Consider the following 24,159-nt stretch of genomic DNA (forward strand, 5'->3'; position numbering starts at 1 on the left):
TAGTGCAACCCATAAATGCAAGCCGCATGTAAAACTTAAAAAGTAAAAGGAGGGCAGCCCCAGTGGCTCAGCGGTTTAGCACTGCCTTCAGCCCCGAGTGTGATCCTGGAGACCCAGGATCGAGTCCCATGTCGGGCTCCCTGCATGGAGCCTGCTTCTCCCTCTGCCTGTGTCTCTGTGTCTCTGCCTCTCCCTCTCTGTGTGTGTCTCATGAATAAATAAATAAAATCTTTTTAAAAAAGTAAAAGGAAACAAGTGAAATTAATTTTAATAGTATATTTTAATGCATTACTTATGAAATATTACCATTTAAACATGTAATTAATATTAAAAAGTTAATGAGATAGGCTCTATTTTTTTAATAAGTCATAGAAATCTGGAGCATATTTTAAACTTAACAGCATGTCTCAGTTCAGACTAACCACACCCCAGATGCTTAACAGTCAAATGTGTCTTGGAGCTACCACGGTGGGCAGTACAGATCTAAGAGGACTTTAGAACAATTAGAGAACAATTAAAATGTAGGAGAGGAAGTTAGAAACAAGGTGAAGACATGAATCTCCAGATTAAAAAAGATTCACCAAGTATATGAAAAGAGACCCACATTTAGAAATGCAATAGTAAACTTGCAGATCAGCACAGAGAAGATCCTGAAAGCTTCCAGAAAAGAAAAAAAAGATTACTGACACAGGAAGGAAAATAAAATTGAGATCAGACTTGTCATCAGCAACACCAAACACTGCAAGAAACAAGGTTAACTTCTGAGGGAAAATTACTTTGGATCAGGAATTCTTTACTGAGACAAATTAGTCATTCTCTTAGAGGTGAAAATAAAACTTGCACTCGGAGGCTGTACTCAGAAGTTCATCCGAGACCCTTTCTAAAATCTACAAAGCTGAGGTTCTCTTGCATTGACTGCCTAAGAGTCGCGCTGTAAGAAACAACAACCTCTCTTCTCCGCCATCCGCCCGGCAGCCGCCAAGCAACAACCACGCGCGAGTGTATCTCGATCCACGTTGGCCAGACAGGAGTCCAGATCGGCAATGCCTGCTGGGAGCTCTATCGCCGGGAACACGGCATCCAGCCCGATGCCCAGATGCCAAGTGACAAGACCACTGGGGGAGGAGATGACTCCTTCAACACCCTCTTCAGTGAGACGGGTGCTGGCAAGCATGTGCCCAGGGCAGTGTTTGTAGACCTGGAGCCCACAGTCATTGATGAAGTTCGCACTGGCACCTACCGCCAGCTCTTCCACCCTGAGCAGCTCATCACAGGCAAGGAAGATGCTGCCAATAACTATGCCTGAGGGCACTACCCACCATTGGCAAGGAGATCATTGACCTTGTCTTGGACCGAATTCGGAAACTGGCTGACCAGTGCATGGGTCTTCAGGGCTTCTTGGTTTTCCACAGCTTTGGAGGGGGAACCAGTTCTGGGTTCACCTCCCTGCTGATGGCAAGAAGTCCAAGCTAGAGTTCTCCATCTACCCTCCCCCCCAGGTGTCCACAGCTGTAGTAGAGCCCTACAACTCCATCCTCACCACCCACACCACCCTGGAGCACTCTGATTGTGCCTTCATGGTAGACAACGAGGCCATCTATGACATCTGTCGTAGAAACCTCGATATTGAGCGCCCAACCTACACTAATCTAAACAGGTTGATAGGTCAAATTGTGTCCTCCATCACTGCTTCCCTCGGGTTTGATGGGGCCCTGAATGTGGATCTGATGGAGTTCCAGACCAACCTGGTGCCCTATCCCCGCATCCACTTCCCTCTGGCCACATATGCCATCTCTGCTGAGAAAGCCTACCATGAGCAGAGATCACCAATGCATGCTTTGAGCCAGCCAACCAGATGGTGAAATGTGACCCTCGCCATGGTAAATACATGGCTTGCTGCCTGTTGTACCGTGGCAATGTGGTTCCCAAAGATGTCAATGCTGCCATTGCCACCATCAAGACCGAGCGTACCATCCAGTTTGTGGACTGGTGCCCCACTGGCTTCAAAGTAGGCATTAACTACCAGCCTCCCACTGTGGTACCCGGTGGAGACCTGGCCAAAGTACAGCGAGCTGTGTGCATGCTGAGCAACACCACAGCCATTGCTGAGGCCTGGGCTCGCCTGGACCACAAGTTTGACCTGATGTATGCCAAGCGTGCCTTTGTTCACTGGTATGTGGGTGAGGGCATGGAGGAAGGAGAGTTTTCTGAGGCCCGTGAGGACACGGCTGCCCTGGAGAAGGATTATGAGGAGGTTGGTGTGGATTCTGTTGAAGGACAGGGTGAAGAAGAAGGAGAGAAATACTAAAATTAAAGATGTCACAAAGGTGCTGCTTTTACAGGGAAGCTTATTCTGTTTTGAACATTGAAAAGGTGTGCTCTGATCAGTTAATTTGTATGTAGCAGTGTATACTCTCATATACAATTACTGACCTATGCTTTAAAACACGACGCTTTGTTACAGACCCAAGCTGTCCATTTCTCTGATGGGTTTGAATAAAATATTCCCTGTCTTAAAATAAAATAAAATAAAATAAAATAAAATAAAATAAAATAAAATAAAATAAAATAAAATAACATAACATAAAATAAAATAACATAAAACAAAATCTACAAAACTCTCTGTCCCACAGTCAGGGAGACAGGAAACAAGCTTGACTTTTAGAGCAGTAAGACCTCCACTGGCCAAAACGTATCTCCAGATGATAAGAGCTAAGTGTCAGTTTAGACCATCCCAGGACCCTAGGAATAGCCATGACAACTCCCTGAGGAAATGGACCTAAAACTCACCTCCTGCACATGAGAGCGAGAGAAGAGAGAGGATATATAGTCCCAGGAAGAATCAGAGCAGCTCTGGGCCTCCCGGGCCAGCTGGCCACTGGAGTCAGGAAGCCTCTTCACAGCTTCCCCAACAGACTGTCCCCAACAAACTCTGCTTGAATGACCCCAACCACAGGCTACTCACTACCCCTGAGACAGCCCATTCCACTCACCGCTGGGCAGTTTGGGCCTGTTAGAAGGAGGCCCTTTGCGTTGAGTTAAAAACTTATCTCGTTTTATCTTAGGAATAAAAGAATTATATAATTAGGAGGAAAGTCAAGATCACTTTGATTCAATCCTCTCATTTTGCAAATGAAGAAGTGGAGGCCCAGAGAGGGAAAAAAAAAAAATTTCCCAAGGTTACACAGCATAGTTGGGGCCCAGCTGGCACTACTGGAATTTGATCTGTGCATACAGGTCAGCTAGTGACCTTGCAACATGGAGAGGTTTCCATGATGATCTAGTAGAGAGATTTTTCAGGATCATGGTCAAAGCAATATAAGTGGGCCATCACCTCTGCGCTATGGCCCAGAGGCTGGCTTTAGAAAATTAAGTGCATTGCTGCTACAAACACTGGGGTGCAGGGGTAGTGGAAAGGGAGGTGGGCAGGGGGTTGGGGTGACTGGGTGACGGGCACTGAGGGGGGCACTTGACAGGATGAGCACTGGGTGATATGCTATATGTTGGCAAATTTAACTCCAATTAAAAAAAACAAATAAAAAGAAAAGAAAGTGCACTGAGCTAAGGGTGATGCCCTGGAATCTGGGAAGCTTATATCTGTTCCCTACAGACACTGCCCCAGCTTAGTGCTGTTTGTTCTCTGTCTTTCCACTGAAAGGCCCAGGGCAGGGTATTTGGAGCAGCTCAGAAAAAGAAAAAAAAGAAAAAAATCAGCCCTAAGGAATCATGAAATCCTCTCTCCCTTCAAGTAAGAAGCTGCTGGAAGGAAGATTACCCATGAAACAGCCCCAATCAGCAGCTCCCATAGGCCTGCAGGAATCTAGGTTAAGACACCATCCTTTATTTACAGCAAATAGCCCTGACCTGGTTCAAGGTTTCCCTGGGAAACCATTACCAAAACTGCCCTGAGAATAAACAATGAAGCCACCTGAGACAAGATAACCACAGGGCGCAGGGCAGGGTCATGTCTTCCTCCCAAGATGCCTGAATGCTTTGGACACCATGTTCCTCACGATGCATTCGCTTTAAAGGTTGTTATGGATACAGAAATGGAGGGGAAGGGAATCAGGGGACCTACCCGAGTCCATAAGGCTTACCTGGCCTCAGAGCCTGAAGAACCACAAATGGCATCACCATAATCGAGACCAGCCCTGCGCAGGCCATTCTGCATCATCCCATCAGCCCTGACTGGGTCCAGCAGCCGAGTCCGCTGACCAGCAGGTACTAGTGCTGCAGGTACTACTGTTACCCGTATTTGAGCTAAGACCCCAAGCAGCCGTGCAGCTGAGCTGAGTGTTCGACATTAGTAACATAGTGTGTGGACCTTATGACTTATCTCCAAGTCAAAATTCCTTTGAGAGTGAAGGGGTAATAATAATGTTATTATCAATAATTATATGATTAACACAGTAATTGTGCCAGGACCACAGGCATTCTTAGGCGTTGTCCTGAGCTCACCTGGAAGTATGGTCCCCTAACCGGGTTCCTGGCTTTGGCTCTAAGTGCTTTGCATGTGTCAGCGCATCTCATCTTCAAGTACCACTCTCCCCATTTCACAGATGGGAAAATCACGGCACACAGCTGTGAGGCGATGGGCCCAGAATTTGGACCCAGGTACCTTAGTTCCAGGTCCCGTGGCCTAACCACTATGCAACACTGCCTCTCCTGGAGTCAGGAAACACATTCAAATGGGGCTGACCCCAAAGCCGTGCTCTATCCCCCCTCTCCAGAGTCTTTGCTCAAAGAATCTCCACCTGACAGCACTACTTTACTGTCTGCTAGTTCAAAATATAAATGTGAATACAGGATTGTGTATTGGCATAAAAAGCTGAAACTAAGAGAAATCCTAGGACCCCCAAGCATGGCCAGCTCCCAACAAGACCAGGAATGTTCTGTTCTCCCCTCTCTGATGATTTCCTGAGAACCAAGCCGCTATCGTGTCCCTCGGGAAAGCCACTCACCCCTCCCTTCTCACATCCATTTATCACTCGGTTCTGGATGGACAACCACACCCCTGCTGTGCCCCAAGAGCAAGACCCATGCCAACTGCGTCAGGGGATCCTCTTGGCCTGTGGCCGTTCAGCAGGCTCAGCCAATGGGAAGTGCGAGGCGGGTGGGGTCCGAGTGTCATTCCTCTGTTCTCTCCCTATCGGGTGGCAGCGAACCGACCCCAGAAACCCTCTCCAGGTTCCAACGGAGCCTTCCTTCCCCTGCCCCCTCTCGGGCCCAGGGTTATAATATGCCCGCCGCACTGCACTGTCCCATGCAGATTCCTTCCATCCTGCGCCCCCTGGGTCTTTACTAGCACCCCTACCCCAGCTTTACATGCCAACGACGTCCTGCCAGCCTACTGAAGCAATCAACAAGTAGCCAATTTACTTATTCAGAAAATATCTTGACCTTGAGCTCTCTTCCAGGCCGTGTGCTATGCCCGGGGATCTGCAATAAGGACAAACAGACATACTCCCTATCCTCACAGAGCTTAGAGGCCAGTGCGGAAGACAGTCAAATCCCAGAGACAAGTGCAAAATGCCAGCTCTAAGCACCACAGGGGAAGTGCAGGGCCCCACGACAGCTGGCCTTGGAGGGCACTGACCTGGCCTGCAGGTCAGGAAGGCATAAAGGATATCACGGCAGCGTTATGCAAAGCCATCAGGAGGGCAGGGAGAAGAAGGCCTTGGCACCTAACTCTGCTCAAGGGTAGAGGGAGAGCAGCCCAAACAGAGCAGAGGCACGTGGAAAAGCAACGAAAGAGGCCTGAGAGACACAGGTGCTCCAGGAGCTCAAGCCCAGGGACTGGGGGGGGAAGATGCAGAAGATGGGGCAAGAGGACAAGGCAGGGATGAGATCGGGGAGGCCGCCACAGCCGTTCAAACATCTTTGTACCTTACCTGGTCCTGATGCCTCCGAACTGTGGCCAGCAAGACCATCCCAACGTCAAACCCCATCTTGTAACGAATGGCTGGTGCAGGAATTCTCCTGGGCCCGCAGTTGAGAGGTGCCTTGGCTGCATTTTGAGCAGCTCCCTGATTGCCTTTGACCTTAGAGGCTGAAGGCGGATCAGGTGTTAAATGCTATTATCACCTACGGCCTGGTCCCCCAGAGACCTTCCCTGTAACATGGGGATGGTAACACTTCATTCCTTGCTAGGATGTGGCCAGGCTGGACTGTGACAAGGTTCAAGGAGCACTTGGAAGGCTGCGTGGCCTGGACAAAGGGCCCCGAAGACAGCTATTATGATCTTCATTATGGAACCCCATTCAAAGGCATAAAAAGAATTCCACCCTAAAAACGTTTCCTCAAACCGAGACGCTTACAAAAAGCCATGCAGAGATTATTAACTGTTTGGTAAAGACACTGCCTGGTGTTCGGAAGGCTTGACTCTTTCTAAGCCCGGAGCCACCTAATTAGCCATCATTTCCAACGCCAGCCGACCTTGAGTCTCTCCTGCTGCCACTTAAACAGGAGGCACTGCCGCTGGCCCAGGGCCCCTGCAGGAGCTGTGTCTCCAAGCACAAGAGCTCACAGGGCATTCTTGGGAATGATTCAGGAACAAAACGGTATTTTGTGCAAGCAGATGTTTTGCAATAATTAAATGTGGTCCCCGAACATAAAAATCAGAGCTGCTAGAAATAAAAATCTTGAGAGGAACTGCAATTTCTGAGACAGCTACTCCCTCTGGGGGGTCGGAAATGATGTCCTCACAAAAATGTTGGCTGGAAAGAATAATAAATTAGATCCAGAAGGCCTGGGTTTGAGTTTTGCCTTACTCAGCACTTCCTGGAATATTTGTTGAGCATCTCATACATGCTAAGTGCTGTGATACGTCTAACCGGAGAGGCAGCACGTGTGTCACTGGAGAGTTGGGACCCTTGAGTTACACATCAAGTCAAGTCATGATTTTGCCTCTTGCTACTCACGGGACCGCAGGGGAGCCACTTACTAGATTTCTAAGCCTCCACTTTCCCATCTGCGGAATGGGAAGGGCCCCGGGGCAGAACCTTGAGCACACACCTTCGTTGCCAGAAACAGCAGCCGAACGCAGAGGAGCCAGCAGAGCTTCTAAGAAGCTTGCAGAGATGGAGCAGGGAAGCCGTGAGACCACAGGTGCTGTCGGTGAAACAGGAGGGACTGTTGGCGTAAAGAGGAAACAGTCCATGATGTCAAAGGCTACCGAGGGGTTTTAGAGGTAAGGCTCCAGCAGCGAACACTGGATTTCAGCACGGGAAGGTTCCATCTTGCAGAAAGTGTTCCAGCTGCCCTCTCGCCACACGCAGGGTGGCTTTTAGTCAGCTGGCATCCTCACTGCCCTCTGTCCTTTCTACTCCCTCCCTACTCCTAGTAGGCCGAATAAAGGCCACCCAAGGAAACTGGCCCTTAATCCCTGAAACCTGGCAATGCTGCCTGGGAGGGGAAGCAGTTCTTGCAGGTGTGATTAAGTTAAGCCTCTTGAGATGGAGGAGATGATCCCAGATTCCCTAAGTCAGTGTTAGATAAAGGCTATCACAAGTATCCTCGTAAGTAAGAGAGAAGCAGAGGGATTCTTGAAGAGGAGGGGGCAATGTGACCATGGAGGCAGAGGTCAGAGGGAGGCAGACACAAGCCAAGAAACACCTGGGAACACCAGAAGTTGGAAGAAGCCAGGAAGGGACTCTCTTTCTCTCTCATAGTCTCACAAGGGAACGCGGCGCCGTTGACACCTTGATTTCAGACTTATGGCCTCGGGGACTATGAGAGAATACCTCTCTGCTCAGCCCCCACGTGTGTGGTCATTTGTAACAGCAGCCCCAGGAAACGAAAACAGTACCTCATTCTATAATATGACACATCTTCAGTAGGAGCCGGCGGCAGGCCTGGTAAACGAGGACGGGATCAAGACAGATGAAGAAAGTATTATATTATCTTGAGAAATAGAAAACCTTGGCCCGTTGGGATCTTTGACATATGCTTTGGGACACAAAGGCAGAGATCACGGGTCTTGGGAATACCAGTGCAACACCTGCTTGTTGAGAACCTACTAGATGCGGTTTACAACAGTCAGATTATGGAAGCCGCCCCAGTGTCCACCGGTAGATGAATAAAGAATATGTGGTTTATACAGACAACGGAGTATCACCCAGTTATCAAAAAGAATGAAATCTTGCCATTCGCGATGACATGAATGGAGCTAGAGAGTCTTATGCTGAGTGAAATAAGTCAGAGAAAGATATAAACCGTATTGATTTCGCTCAGATGTGGAATTTAAGAAACAAATGAGCAAAGGAAGGAAGAGCGAGACAAACGAAGAAACAGACTTTTCACTACAGAGAACAAACTGGTGGTGACCAGAGGGGATGTGGGTGGGGGAATGGGCGAAATAGGGGATGGGAATTAAGGAGAGCACATGTCACAATGAGCACTGGGTGATGTATGAAAGTGCTGAATCACTGTATCGTACACTTGAATCTAATACTACACTGGATGTTAACTATGCTGGAAATAAAAATAAATTTATAAATAATAAAATAAAATAAAATAAATAAATAAAATAAAATAAAATAAAATAAAATAAAATAAAATAAAATAAAATAAAATAAAATAAAATAAATAGAACCTACTAGATGCCAAGGATTATCCTTGGAGTACTGGAGGGACAGCTGAAACAATTCCAATTTTCTACAGGGAGCATAATAATTACTATAGACCACTATGGTGGCCGACTTATGTTCATGAGCTCTCTTAATCCTCAGAACTACCCACTTTTATCCCCATTTTCATGGATGGAAGAAAAAGAAAAGAAAGAAGTCATTTGTCCAAGGTCACACAGCTGGGAAGAGGAGAACCCTATTTTGGAACCCAGGAAAACTGGCCCCAGAATCTGGATTCCTCATCACTCCATCACGCATTTTAGGACTGAGGAAATAAAAACCCCTGTTTTAAAAGTCAGCTATGCAAGGTTTCTCCCGATCTATCAATAAGACTGTGGTAAGCAGATTAGAGTAAAGGTACTTAAATCAAGACAAGAGGGATTCAAGTCAGCCAAAAGAATGCACTTCTTGATAGAAAAGCACCAGAAACTGCTGACCAGGGAAAGAATGCAGAAAGGCTAACTCTGGGTTTGTTTAAAAATAGGATAGTTTCATCTGAGTGACTCTCTCCGAGGACTTAGGAGCCCAGATCGTCTGATGGTGCCGTCTGGCCACGCTTGCTACTGGAGAGAAGCCTCCATGGAACACCTAAGACCTGCCACTGTTCTTCCTCAGGAGGTGGTCGTGGGAGCCCCAGCAGAGAGGGGACCAAAGCAAGCCTGGGAACCATCACTGATGTCTGTGGACCACACCCCCACCTCCTTCCCCATCAGGTGGTCCCTGCCAGAACCACCATTCCGGTCCCCAATATCCTAGCTCACACACCCACTAGCTCCTTAAAAATCTCCTCTCCCTCTCCTCACTCCCCCTTCACACACATACACACACACACACTCACAGGTCACACCACCAAGGGCAAATGTTATTTTTAAAAAATCATCCCGAGGCACAGTTGTAAAAACCCCCACTGTGATTGTGAATACACTCTTAGTTCTATCATTTATTGCTATATGTATTGTGAGGCGATGTTAGTAGGTGCATATGAGTTGTTTATATCTTTCAAATTTTACATCTTTCAGGTGGATTGAGCCTATTTTTGCTATTTTATGAAACGTTTCTCCTTAAATGTAGTAACGGCTGCTGCCTTAAGGCCTACTTTGTCTTATATTAACAAAATGACAGTTTTCTTTTGACTAGTGTTTGCATGATATCTATATCCCTTTACTATAAATATTTCTATATCTTATATTTAAGGTTTATCTCTTGTAAGAGCATAGCATTGGGGTTTTTTTCTTTGTTAATTGAAATCTAATTTATTTACATATACAGTAAAATTATAGACATATCTGAGTTTAAAGCCACTTATATTCTATTTGCCAAACTATTTTATGTTGTTCTTTTTTTTTTTTTTGCTTTCTTTTGGATTAATCAAGTATTTTTATTAGACTTATCTCCTTATTGGCTTTACATAGTTCCACTCTCCTTTTAACAGTTACCACAGAGATAATGACACACATCTTTGACTTATTAGAGTCCAATAAGAATTATTATTTTTACCAGTTTGTGATCAATTCAAGACATTTATAATGCTAACTCCCTTTGGCTTCACTTGCTTTTGTGTCATTGTGGTTATATTTTTAAATCTACACATATATGAAACAACTTTATTCGGGTATATGTTACATACCTTAAAATTCACCCATCTCAAGTATACAGTTCAATGATTTTCAGTAAATTTTACCCAATTGTACAGCCATCAGCAGAAATTAGTTTTAGAGCATAAAATCCCCCATGTCCATTTAGTTAACACTCCTATTCCCAGCCCCAGGAATTTACTTTGTGTCACCATATATCTGTCTTCTCTGGATGTTTTATTTAAATTAAATCACAGTGTGTGGTCTCCTGTGCCTGGCTTCTTTCACTTAGCATAGTCTTTTTTTTTTTTCTTAAGATTTTATTTACTTATTTTAGAGAGGGAAGAGAAAGAGAGAATGAGCAGAGGGGAGGGGCAGAGGAAGAGGGAGAAGCAGACTCCCCACTGAGCAGGGAGCCAAATGGGGGGCTTGATCCCAGGACCCTGAGAACATGACCTGAACCAAAGGTAGACACTTAACCAATGGAGCCATGGAGTTGCCCCTAGCATAGTCCTTTTAAGGCTCATCCATGATACAGAGTATGTGTCAGTAGCTCATTCCTTTTTGTTGCTGAATAGTGGTCTACTAGATGATGCGCTGCATTTTATCTATGGATATTTATGTCTTCTCCACTTTCTTGGCTTTATGAGCAAGGCTGCTATAAATATCTGCATAAAAGTTTTTGGACAAGGCACCTGGGTAGTTCAGTTGCTTGAGCATCTGCCTTCAGCTCGGGTCACGATCCCAGGCTCCTGGGACAGGGTCCCACATCGGGCTCCCTGCTCAGTGGAGAGTCTGCTTTTCTCTCTCGTTCTCCCTCTCCCTCTCCCCTTCCCCTCTGCTCATGACCTCTCTCTCACTGTCTTTAATAGATAAACTCTTTTAAAAAAAAATAATAAAGTCTTTGGACATTTGTTTTCATTTCTCTTGGGTAAATACGTAGCAGTGAAATTGTTGAATCATAGGATAGTTTTAACTTTTGCAGAAAATGCCAAACTATTTTTCAAAGTGGCTCACCATTTTACATTCTAACCTGCGGCATATGAAAATTCTCATTTCTACAAATCTTACCAACATTTGTTTTTGCCTCTCTTATTACAGCCATCCTTGTGGATGTGAATTAGCATCTTACTGTGATTTTAACTTGCCTTTCTCCCAAGGACTAACGATGTTGAGTATCATCTTATATTAGCCATTTGTATATCTTTTCTATATACCATAGGCTTCTTTTTTGATCTAGGTTTTTCTGTCTTTGCATTATATTAGTTTATAAAATCAGGTTATATTTAGATTTATCCATAATTATCCTTTGAATTTTTCTTCAACACTTTTTGCATTTCTGTTCTTCCTAAAATCATATTTCTTCTGGCTAAAAACCCTCTTTTAGTATGGTTGTATTTATTTTAGTTAGTATGGTCTGCTGGCAATAAATTCTCTAGCTTTTTGTTTGTCTGAAAACACCTTTATTTCACCACTGTAATAGAACATTATTTTCTCTAGATACAGAACTCTTACATAGCTATTATTTTCTTTAAGTAGGTTCCACACCCAGCATGGAGCCCAACACAGCGTTTGAATTCCCTACCCTGAGACCAAGACGTGAGCTGAGATCAGGGTCAGGTGCTTAACTGACTGAGCCATCCACGCACCCGCTATTATTTTCTTTCTGTGCCTTAAAAACAGTGTTCAACTGTCTCTGATAATATGGCTTTCACCAAGTCTTTAGAAAAGTCAGCTGTACGGGGACACCTGGCTGGCTCAGTCGGTAAAGCATGTGACTCTTCATATCAAGAGTCACGAGTTCAAGCCCCACATTGGGTCTAGAGCTTACTTAAAAAAAAAAAAAATTCAATTGCTTGTCTTATTGCCTGTTTGCAGTATTTTCCCCTCTGACTTCTTCTTTGTCTTTGGTTTTCATAAGTTTTATGATGATGAACCTAGGGTGGTCTTTATACTCACTCTGCTTGGGATTTATAAAACTTCTTAGGCCTATAGCTTGATGTTGTTCATCAGTTTTAGAAAATTCTTTGCCAGTATCTCTTCAAATATTGCTTCTGCTCCATTGTCTTGCTCATTTCAAGATTCAATTATACATATTAGATCTTTTCAACATGACTCACATGCCTCACACTATCTTCTGTACTTACCTCAGTTTTTCTCTTTATGCTTCATTGTGTATATTATATATTGATTTTCCAGGTCGCTAATCCTCTTTTCTGCTATGTCTAATCTGTTATCAAACCCATATATTGAGTTAATTCCAGCTACATCATATTTCACTTCTAGAATTGTCATGACTTTTTAAATTTTATTTTATTTTAATTCAATTTATTAACATATTAGTTTCAGAGGTAGAGTTCAGTGATTCATCTGTTGTATATAACATCCAGTGCTCATTACATCACTTACCCTCCTTAATTTCCATCACCCAGTTATCCTATCCCCCTACGCCCTCCCTCTCCAGCAACCCTCAGTTTGTTTCCTATGATTAAGAGTCTCTTATGGTTTGTCTCCCTCTCTGATTTCATCTTATATTTCCCTCCCTTCCCCTATGATCCTTTGTTTTGTTTCTTAAATTCCACAAATGAGTGAAATCATATGGTAATTGTCTTTCTCTGATTGACTCATTTCACTTAGCATAATACCCTCTAGTCCCACCCATGTCATTGCAAATGGTAAGATTTCATTTTTTGATGGTTGATTAATATTCCATTTTATATATAAAATATATATGTTTATATACATATATAATCTTTATCCACCATAATATTCCATTTTATATAATATACATATATATATTTTTTAAATATATATATATATATAATCTTTATCCACTCACCTGTCAATGAGTATCTGTGCTCTTTCCATAGTTTGGCTACTGTGGACACTGCTGCTATAAACATTGGGGTGCAGGTACCCCTTCAGATCACTGTTTATATCCTTTGGATAAATATCTCACAATGCAATTGCTGGGTTGTAGGGTAGTTATATTTTTTAACTTTTTGAGGACCTCCATCTGGTTTTCCAGAGTAGTTGTACCAGAGCTATCATATGATTTTTAAAATATATTCTAGTTCTCTGATAAAAATTCTTCATCTTTTCTTTTAAAAAGCATATTAAGGGCAGCCTGGGTGGCTTAGCGGTTTAGCGCCACCTTCAGCCCAGGGTATGATCCTGGAGACCCAGGATCAAGTCCCGCATCGGGCTCCCTACACGGAACCTGCTTATCCCTCTGCCTGTGTCTTTGCCTCTCTCTCTCTCTCTCTCTCTCTCTCGTGAAAAAATAAATAAAATCTTTTTAAAAATTAATTAATTAAAAATAAAAAGCATATTAATCACAGTTATTTTAAAGTCCCTGTGTCTAACCCCAAGTCTTTGTTTTTGATTTTGGTTGTTTGGTCCTGTTTCCTAGCATGTCTGCAATTTCTTGTTGAATGCAAACTATTATGTATGTACATAGAAGTATGAAGATAATTTGAAGCTCTAGTGAATTATATCTTCCTCCAGAAAGGATGTGTTTTGTTTTGGATAAAGTGGAGGTATATCACCCGAATCCAGATGAACATTGAGAAATCCAAAGCTAGGCTTCAATCTATTCTGAGAGCTGCTCTATTTTTAATTTACTGTAACTCCTAAAATGTAGCCATTCCAGGACAGTAACTGGAAGTCTGAGTGTTTTCCAAGGACTCTCTTCCTTGGCAGACCCAAATTTCAACATGTGTCTCCCAAAGCCATGAGAATTCCATAATTCTGGGTCTTCCAGGCTTTTGATTCCACTGCTTTCTGCTCAATTTCCTATCCTCATAGCTCCATGCAGCATGCAACTCTCAAATGCCTTAAGGGGAAGACACAGCTTCTCCTGGACTGACCTCATTGGGCTTCTCCTCTCTCTCTGGAATCCTGATTCCCGAAGTCCTAGCTGCCTTGTTAGCTCCTTGATGTTCTCAAACACATGAGTTTGGTTGTTTACATTGATGGTGATGGGGTTTCTTTTTATTTGGGGCCCATATCTCTAGTTCTCAGTGAGAATATTTGTCTGCAACAAGTTTCTTTTTCATTACTGGAAAGAAAATCTGAAACACAGCTGTACTTGTTCTAAAGCGCCATTTACTGCCAAAACTCCACAACACAGAGCCTCCAGGAGAGGATGCTTCCTGGGAAGGAATTCACAAATCCCATTTCTTCACAAAGGCACTTGCCAAACAACCACTGTCTTTGACTTGACATGGCAAGGTTTGGGGCTGCCAGCATGAGAGGTGATCTGTGTAATCTAAGTATGAATCACATGTGTAGTAATGACTATTAGTTCCCTGATCTGTGCCCTATTCATCTCCAGCACACTGTAAATAATAAATGTTTGATGAAAGAAGGGCTGGGGGTAGTGTTTGAAAGAGTGTGAGCAAGTGTACAAAGAGTCCAAGGGAGTCTAATCTTCCTATAGTAGCTGTTGAACATACAGATTTTTCCCGCTTCATATCATGGATATATATTTCAAGTGTCTCAGGTATAAATAAAATTCATATTGATCACTTATTTCAGATAAAGTCCATTCAAGAATCTTTAGAACTCATTCTACAAATTTAAAAAAAATTGAACAACAACAAAAAAAACCGTTAAGAACAGCAGCTAAAACTTTCTCAGTTCTAGTCATATATAAGGCACTACATATATTTCTTTTCTATTCATCTTTCAGTTTACTAATCTTCTCTTCTGCTGTGTCTAACCCATAAATAATGACTTACTTTAATTTACAGTATTTTTCAACTGGAGAGCTGTCATGGATTCTTTTTTATAGATTCTAATTCTCTGATAAATTATCTGATATGTACATATTGTAAAAAAACTGGAGTGAATCATATATATATATCTATATATATTCACATGCACACATATAAAGCAAATATAACTATATAAGTATACTTAATCCTAACAATTTTGAGAATGATGTATACATATTTATCCTTTTTTATAGATGGAGAAGCTGGGGCTCACAGGTGTAACGTGGCTTGCCCAAAGCTGCAGTCAGTATTGTAATGGTCAGCGGGTCAACTATCAAATTTAGTTCTGTCAACTCCAAAGTCATTATCTACTATCTCATGCTATAAACTCTAATATTTATATCTTAGGCTTTGTTTTTTTTTTTTTAAGTAGTTTTCATACCCAGCGTGGAGCCCAGTACAGGGCCTGAATTCATGATCCTGAGATCAAGACCTGAACTGAGATCAAGAACCAGATACTTAGCCAACTGTGCCCCCCAGGCGTCCCTATATCTTGGCCTTCTTTACTCAAAGTACAACTACACATTTGTTTGGGGCTTATAAACCAGCTGGTATTCTCTGCTAGAAATGGAACTTCCCAACAATGAGCTGGAAACCAGAGCACCAGCTCCCAATTTTACATCTCCCTTCCGCAGATCTGAGCCATAGCAGGACATCCATAAAGTCAAGATTCTTGGACAGAGCCCAGTAAGCTCTCTTGAGTAGACTGGTGGCAGCACAGAACAGCAGCTAAGAGGCCAGGCTCTGCTGCCAGACTGCCTGGGTCTGAATCCCACCTCCTGTCCTTCCTCCCTCTGGCACCCTGCACAAGACTCTTGTACCCTCTAATCCCTACTTTCTGTATCAGAAAATGAGAAATAAAATAGTTCAGCTTGTTGGCAGGATTAAATAACAGGATATCTAAAATGTGTAGCATATATAAGAACTGAAGGATTATTAGCCTAGTTCAATTCCACTTCATCTCAAAGCAAAAGCACTCACTGGACTTTTGCTAAGGGCAGTTGGGCTGTGGGGCAAAACTGATAAGTAAGACCCAGTTTCTACCTTTGAGGAGCTCTAGGTGAGTAAACACAACCCAAGGAGACAATGTGAGTTTTGCTCCAGGACTATATACAATGCCTGGGAGCCCAGTGGTGAGAGTAGCTCCTCCCACATCAGGTCTTAGAGACGAAAAGGAATTGGGGTAGGGGTGGGGGGCAGGGAAACAGTAAATAAGAGGCTCAGTCACTTACACTGCATATCTGGACAGGCCATGGGGAGTCTGGCATGATTTAGGGAAAGAAAACATTATCTCCTCCAGGTACCAATACAGGGAGGTTTTCCCAGCAGTGCACACGCACCGCCTTGTCCACCTCCCCTGACACAGGAATTTCATGGACTTTGACAAAACCACAGGTGACTTTAAATTCATAGGTAATGATTTGCCACCAGTTGAGCTGCAAGCTCATCTTTCCCACTACCTTTTCTAGGCAGCCCTTTCCAGAAGCTTCCTTCAAGAGCGAAGTCTGGAGAAGGTGGTTCTCCTTCCACCCCCCAATCGCCACCCCCCCCCCCCCCACACACACACACACACTGCAAAGGTAATAGTTGCTTTTGCTTCTGTGAGTCTGGTGACAATTCATTGCTGTTTTTTATCTTCTACGCATCTATTCTGTTTTAGTTACCAAGGAGAAATGCCTGTGTTATTAAAAAGGATTAGTACTGGCTACTTCCATTTATCCAAAGATGAGGGGGTAGATATTCTCAGCAATTTCATTTTCTTTCTTTTGGCTACGGACTAGCTCCCTCTTGGCATCCAACACCTCTTTGGCTTCAGGCTGTATTCTATAAGGATTCATTCATTAATCACCAAACTGTGGTTTTCAAGGCATCAGCCTTGAGGCAGAGAGGCCCAGGGGAGAAGACCTGATCTGCCACTAACCAGGGACATGCCTTTAGGAAAGTTACTCAACCTTTCCAGGTTATCAGTCACTTCCCTGAATCACAGCCTCAATCAAATAAACTGCCACAGCGCAAGCGCCCAGTGAATAATCAGCCTTTATTCTCATCATTCAAAGGATCATTCAACAAACTGTTAGCAGGTCAACTCCAGGAGGACAGGATTTGGGTTTGTTCAGCTGGGCCCCTAGAGCCTGGAACTGAGTCAGGCACAAAGCAAGGGTTCAGTAAACATTTCTCAAATGAATGAGTGAGTGGATGAGCACTTACTGCATGCCAGACTCAATGGGTAGTTTTAATGGGAAAAAAAAAAGTGCTATGAGGAGGGGGTGTCAGGATGAGGCTCCAGAGCATAAAGAGGACATTGATACAAAAGCTGGTGAAATTCAGACAAAGCCTCAAGTTTACTTAACAGTACTACACCAGTACCGGTTTCTTAGTTGTTTGTTTGTTTGTTTGTTTGTTTGTTTGTTTATTTATTTATTTAGAGAAAGCGTGAGCTGGGGGAGGGGCACGCAGAAGAGGGAGAGAGAATCTCAACCAGGCTCCATGCCCAGTGTGAAGCCCAACACAGGGCTTGATCTCAGGACCCTGAGATCATGACTTGAGCCAAAATCAAGAGTCAGATGCTTAACCAACTTAGCCACCCAAGTACCCCTGGTTTCTTAGATGTGCCAAAGCACCATGGTCATCTAAGATGGCATCAGGGGAAACAGGCTGGGGACTGCATGGGAACTCTCTTATCTCATATCTTTACAACTTTTCTGTACATCTAAAATTCTTAAAAAATAGTTTATTTAAAAAAAAGAGTATTTTGGGGGTGCCTGAGTGGCTTAGTCAGTTTAGCATCTGCCTTCGGCTCACATCATGATCCCATGGTCCTGGGATGGAGCCCAGCATCCGGGCTCCCTGCTCTATTGGGGGAGGGGGGGTCTGCTTCTCCCTCTCCCTCTGCCTGTCACTTCCCTTGTTTGTGCCTGAATCATGCACTCTCTATCAAATAAATAAATAAAATCTTTTTTAAAAAATATTTTCCCAGTATCTTCTTAAAAATAAACTTCTTATTTGGGGATAATTTTATAAAATGACAAAGTGAAACTCTAGTGCATTGATCACGGCAGGACTGTCAGAATAAAAGGGTTCAAGGAGAATCAGAAAGTGTATGCATGGCATCATCCTTCCAGATACTGGAACGGTCCTGATGCCAAACACTTAATCAATCAACACATATTGCTAGTGATCAGGAGCTCAGGCCCTAGAGCCAGACTGCCTGGGTTCAAATCCCGGCTCTCCCATTTGAGAGCTCTGTTACTATGGCCAAGTAGCTCCTTGTCCCTGGGCCTCCATGTCCTTTTCTATAAAATGGTGATAAAAATGATGCCTATGTCTGGAGATGCCACGAGGATTCAGTTAATAGGTTTAAAGATCTGAGAATTACGTCTGGTGCATATACGTGAAGCTGAGCTAGCTAATAATCTTACTTCTTTGATGGATGAGTCATTAAATGTAAAACTTAAGCTGTATGTCTCTGTAAGGTGTCTCATATATACACATTTACCCATCAGAAAGTTTAACCGGGAGACGTTTGCCTCCTAATTTTCGGTTCTGAAATAAGCTCAGACTAAGCCACCCTTAATAATTAACATTAACATGCCAGGGGACAAATACACACATGCAAAAAAAAAATGACAATCACTAGGGACTATCCATGTTTTCGACCATTCATGCCCTTGATCTTCTCTCATTAGTCTGGATAATGGGGAAGTGAGATGCTGCGGTGCATGACTGCTTCCAGTCTAAGCTTCTCTGAGACCACATGCTGAGTCTCAACCCAGCACCTTTGAGAAAGAGACAGGTGTCCATGTGTGCACACACATACACACACACATCCCTCCGGCTGAAAAACATTGGCAATTCCCAAAGAAGCTATTTGCTCCAGTCACACCCGGCCAGGGTTTCCTGCACCACGGAGCGCAGCAATTAAAACGTGTCAGGGAAGCTGCACTGGTATTTGGAGGGAGAATTAGTAATTTATGTTTACAGTTTACAAATCCAATCATAGCCATGTACTTGGACCATTACAGTCGTGTAATAAAATATGGTGACTGCTTTTATTTGGCGGAAACTATCATTTCCTTAGATTTTGCAATTTACTCACATTAATTGGCAAAATTGAATTCTTCCGGCATGAACAGAGATGAATAGCCCTTCATTATTTAATCAGGAGAAAATGAAAGGCCCTGTAGGCAGATATTCTGACCACAAGATCTTACTGGGAACCTGCTGTTTCTTGCTTCATTCAAGTCCAGACAAATGACAGAGGCTTTAGACGGGAAAAGGCACTAAACGGATAGAGCCTGAGACCAGAAGGCCTTGGAGGAGAGCTTCCTCTTCCAACCTGTGACTGGGTGGTTGTCACGTCAGACTCCAGGGACGCAGAGACTCTAAATCAAGCACTCCCTTTCTCCTAGAATGGCAGTTTTGGCAAACCCCTATGAATCCCGCAGAAAAGCTCAGGCCGAATGCTATCACCTGGGTAAAATCTCCGAACTCCCAGGCTGAGTCAATGACTCTCATCCCTTCTTGTGTTTCAAGTATAGTGGCTTCAGTTCATCTGCCTGTCAACAAACTCCCCCAGAGGATTGGGATCTGTGAGGGAAGGGACTGTGCCTATGTTTTCCCAAACCCCAGCACAGCCCCCACCACGTAGTAGGTGCTTAATGGAAAAGAGAACAAGGAGACGGTTCAGCACATCTCACCCTATCAGCCAGCTCCTGCTATGATAATGCTGCGTAATGACCCCCGAACTCCGGACTTACAAGAAGCATGTGTTTCTCACTTGGTGGATCCGTGGGTATGTTGTGCTCGGCTGCTGTGGCTCAGTTTAGCTTCAGGCTGTGGCTTGAGTTCAGGTCTATTGCTTCTCCAAGGTGTGGTCTTGTCATGGCAGGTAGCAGAAAGGCGAGAATCCAAGCTAAGTCGTATGAGCATTAAAGTCTCTGCTTGAATCACGTCCACTAATACTTCACGGGCCAAATCAAGTCACATGACCAAGTCCAACATCAAATAGTTGGGGTGAAATAGGAGAGATACTCCCTGTACTCTTGGGATGTCTAACAAAGTTATATGGACATGCATAAGGTACAGGGATGGAGTTGGGAAGGAGGGGCCGTGGAGGGTAATGGTTAGGAGACTGTAAAATCAGATTGTCTGAGTTCAAATCCCAGCTCTCCTTGCCCCCAACGAAGACTATAACCTTGGAGAAGTGACTCAAATGCTCAGAGCCTCAGCTTCCCCATCTGTCAAACTGATATAACGATAACACCTAATTCATAGGGCTGCCATGAGGAGTTAATGAAAATAGTCCTTGTGCAGCATTTAGCACAGGGTCTTGTCATCGCAAGTGCTCAGTAAATGTTACCCATTTGTTTAATCCTCCCTTCTCTGCACCGGATCTTCTCCCAGGAAACACCAAACAGGCTCCATCCCTTACCTATGCCAACCTTCCTAGGGCCAGACCCCCTAGTGTCCCCCCTCCCCAACCGACCCACATATCTTATGTCATTAATAAGATTCCTTTCTTAACCACGAGTAAGCCTTTAGCAGCTGCTCAAAGTACCCCCAGACACCAGGCTTACATCAGGCACAAAAGCCCGGGGCTGACATTGATGCGAGTCACCAAAGTCATTCTGCCCATAAAGAAGGTGTCTCCGTGACGGATGGCTGCAGGCTGCTGAGCTGCAGTCCGCCTCCAGGACCATCCATCTCCCCCTCGGAAGCCAGAAGGCAGCCACGAAGACGAAGAGCGCACGGTGGGAGTCAACGACGCCCCTAGACGAAGGCGCAGCGGACGTCCACAGCCTGAGTTTTCAACTGGATTGAATCAAGACAAAGGTGTTCAAGATAAAACACACGCAGGTGCCTGTCAGGTGCCTCTCCCGGGTCCCCTCGGTTAGAATCAAAGAGCGTTGGAGCCACCCGACCTCGGTCTTCGGCTGGCCCGGATCTAGTTTACAATCTGGGAAGCTGATTCCCAGGAGAAGAGTCTACAATCGCATGACTAGTTTGGGAAGCAGAAAAGGGTTAGAATCTATCCCAGTAGGGCTCTTTGCCCCAAGTTAGATATCGGGGGTTGGGGGAAGGAAAACAAAGATTTCCTCCAAAAACGGGGGTTCTTTTGCCCCAAAACATCTTTTTATACAAAATTAAAGATAAAAAAAAATTAAAGATCACAATGTTTTCATCGAGGGTGATGCTTAGCTTACTTTGAAGAATTCCCCTCCCTGGAAGGTCGCTGCCCAGACACTATGCCCACACGCCCCCGCCCGTCACGGCCACCCACAGCCTTGCCCGATGAATGTTTTCTCCAGAGCATCAGTCCTATTTTCTGGTGTTTTTTTGTGATGTCGGTCACACATGACACAGATGGCAGGGCCCAGGCACACTGAGTGTCTAGACTCTACGGCAGGTGTACAGCCCAGAAAAACAGGGACAAGCAGAGCTCCAGAAGCAGGGCTGATGCTGTGTAACCCTGGGCATGTCACCCACCCCTCTGAGCGCCAGCATCACAACAGCGGGGGACGAGGGGGCCTTCCCGCCTTGGAGGGGTTCAAGGAGGGGCCACACAGAGCATTCAGGACAGAAGAGTCCCCAGGGTAAGCCACGACGCGTGAGCATCACCACTGCCGCCCGTGACCCCAGCAGGACCCAGGAGGCAGCCCCGCAGGCTGTGCACCCAGGCTGGCCCACGACCCGGCAAAGCCCCTCGGGAGCAGCCCACGCAGGCCGGTGTGGAGGGCGCCGGGCGGCTACTCTGCAGAAGGCTGACCTCCACCCGCCACTCGCCCCCCGCCACCACTGCCGAGAAAGCTCGGCCACCCCGCGTGGCCATGGCCTAGCTTCCCCCCACCAGGGCGGATCCCCTCTGCAGTGAAGAGCCCCCTGCCGCCCGCCCTCAGCCCCAGGCACCCCGAATGCCACTGCACCTGCCTCTCCGCACCTCATTTCTCTCCACCCCAGTTCAGCCCCGGGTACCCCGAATGCCGCTGCACCTGCCTCTCCGCACCTCATTTACCTCCGTCACCCCAGGTCCGGCGCTGTGGCACCCTCGCAGTACGTGAAGGTGGGCTCATTCTTGCTTCTCTGTGGGCCGGGAGCTCCGTGGGGACAGGGGCGCCTCCATCCGGCACCCACGGGCTCCCCACGAGGGAGGCAGGCCCTCAACCCAGAGCGGCGAGGGCAACACTGACCCTTCAGCCTGTGGTGAAGACCAGCTCTTGGCTCCCTTCCCCCCGGCTCTGTCCCCAGGGTCCCACCGTCCGCCCTGCCGCCCGCCCAGCCACCTCCCGGCGGGAAGCCTCCCGGGGTTCTGCAAAGGGCCCCTCGGCCAGGTGAGGGCTCCTCCGCGGGACCCCAGCTCGGTGGCCCACAGAAGGCTTCCACAGGTGCCTCAAGGCGCTCGCGTCACCCCGACCCCCGACAGGCTTCTCCAACGGCACGAGGGCTGGATTCGTCCCAGGGAAGGTGGCCCGACGCCCGGCGGGTCCATCAGCACCTGCGCCTTGATGCTGGGCCCGCAGCCGAGCCCAGGCTGCAGCGCCCTGGACCCCACGGGCCTCGGAGCAGGGAGGCCGGCGGCCCACGGAGGACTCGGGCAGGAGCCGCTGCACCGCGTCCTCACCCCGCGAGCCGCAGGCGCAGCGACACAGCAGCCGGGGGTCGCCGCGGGAAATCGAGACGGAAGGGAGGTGGGTCTGATTCTTAGCCTCTTTAAAATAAATGCATATTTAAAACACATTTTTGCAGGCATTTTTTACCCTCTTAAAGCTCAGCGACGATACTGCCCTCTGCAAGGCAGAGAGACCCCAGATGATGAATGTGTCGTGTCTCCCTGGCCCTTCCCTCTGCAGCCCTGACTCGGAAAAATAGCAAATGACGAGGCTGCTCTTTCCACTGTCACCTCAATATTAAATATAATTGGTCTCTCCAGCCAGCCTTCTGTCACCTTAAAGGGCTGATTTGTGCTCAGGAAAATTTACGGCCGTTTATTTCAGTGATGCACTGAAGTTCTAGGGGGGTTGTTGACCCCTAAAATATAAATCTCCGTCTCACATTTTCATGCCTTGTGATTTTCACGCATCAAGAACAGGGAGCCGCCGGTTTCGCCGTCATCGGCCCCAAAGTCACTCCCCCCGGGTGCCCACCAACTGAAAATGGGCAAAACCGGAGAAACCAGAAGACCAGCACCACCACTCGCACGCCCACTCGTTCGTGGCCCAAACACTGAAGAGAAGCCTCGACGTGGGAGCTGGAGGCACTTCACGGGGTGCAGGCAGGGATCCGCCCGGCTAAGAAGGAGCACCCCCGGGCCCGGCCCCGCAGGGCAGAGGGCCACCCCGCCTACGGCAGGTGGGCCCAGGCCGCAGAGATGCTGGGTCACAACCAGACTCTGCAGGATGAGAAAGGACATCTCCAGGCCCCTCCCACCATCCCGCCCCTGCCCTCTCACAGGCCTGCCGAGGGCCACCTACGCTCCTGGCCACACGTGGGAGGCCCCCACGGTCAGTGTCGCCTCTTCTCTCGTGCTCGTCCCAGACATTCAACACATCAGCACACCCCGTAGCACGACACGCAAGATGCACCCAAGTGCCTTCACGCCTTCCTGTGCCGGAGTCCAGGTGATGGTCACCCTCACCCCCTGAACGGGACTCTCTGCCTCCGCCGTCTGGTCCTTACCGTCCATTGTTGATGCTGTGGCCAGAGGGTCCCTGAACTTCTAGGTCAGTAAGTCAGTCCTCTGCTCAAAGCCTCCTTACAGCTGCCCATTTCACCCGGAAGCAAGGCCAGATTCACAATCCACAAGGGCCGGAGGGACACGCCGTACCTCTCCGACCTCACTTTCTACTACTCCCTCCAACCCCACAGCCATCGTGAGGCTCCTTGAACCATCTCAGCTCCTGACACTCACCACCTCCTCCGTCCGAAGCACCTTCTCCTGGGAACTCACGGTTCTTCCAAATCTTTGGCCAAATATCACCTCTACACGGACACCTTCCCCACCCACCCAGTTTATAACTGAGCCCAATCCCCTGCATTCCTCGACCCCCTTCCCTGCTTTATTTAGCTCTCATAGATAAGAGAATTCTTTCAGGGGTGTCTGGATGGCTCAGCGGTTGGCCATCCAACCCTTGGTTTCAGCTCGAGTCATGATCTCAAGAGTCGTGAGACTGAGCCCCGTGTTGG

At 46.3% G+C, this 24,159-nt stretch overlaps 1 protein-coding gene and 1 pseudogene across 3 annotated transcripts in view; one reads left to right on the forward strand and one right to left on the reverse strand.

Moving 5' to 3' along the window:
* The window catches only part of KAZN (kazrin, periplakin interacting protein), a 1,011,580-nt gene that overhangs the window by 959,575 nt on the left and 27,846 nt on the right, over window positions 1-24,159 (reverse strand). The window lies entirely within an intron of this gene.
* Window positions 1,062-2,323, forward strand: LOC112660415 (tubulin alpha-1A chain-like; annotated as a pseudogene).

Source organism: Canis lupus, chromosome 2, assembly GCF_003254725.2.
Source record: "Canis lupus dingo isolate Sandy chromosome 2, ASM325472v2, whole genome shotgun sequence".
Classification (NCBI taxonomy): Eukaryota; Metazoa; Chordata; class Mammalia; order Carnivora; family Canidae; genus Canis; species Canis lupus.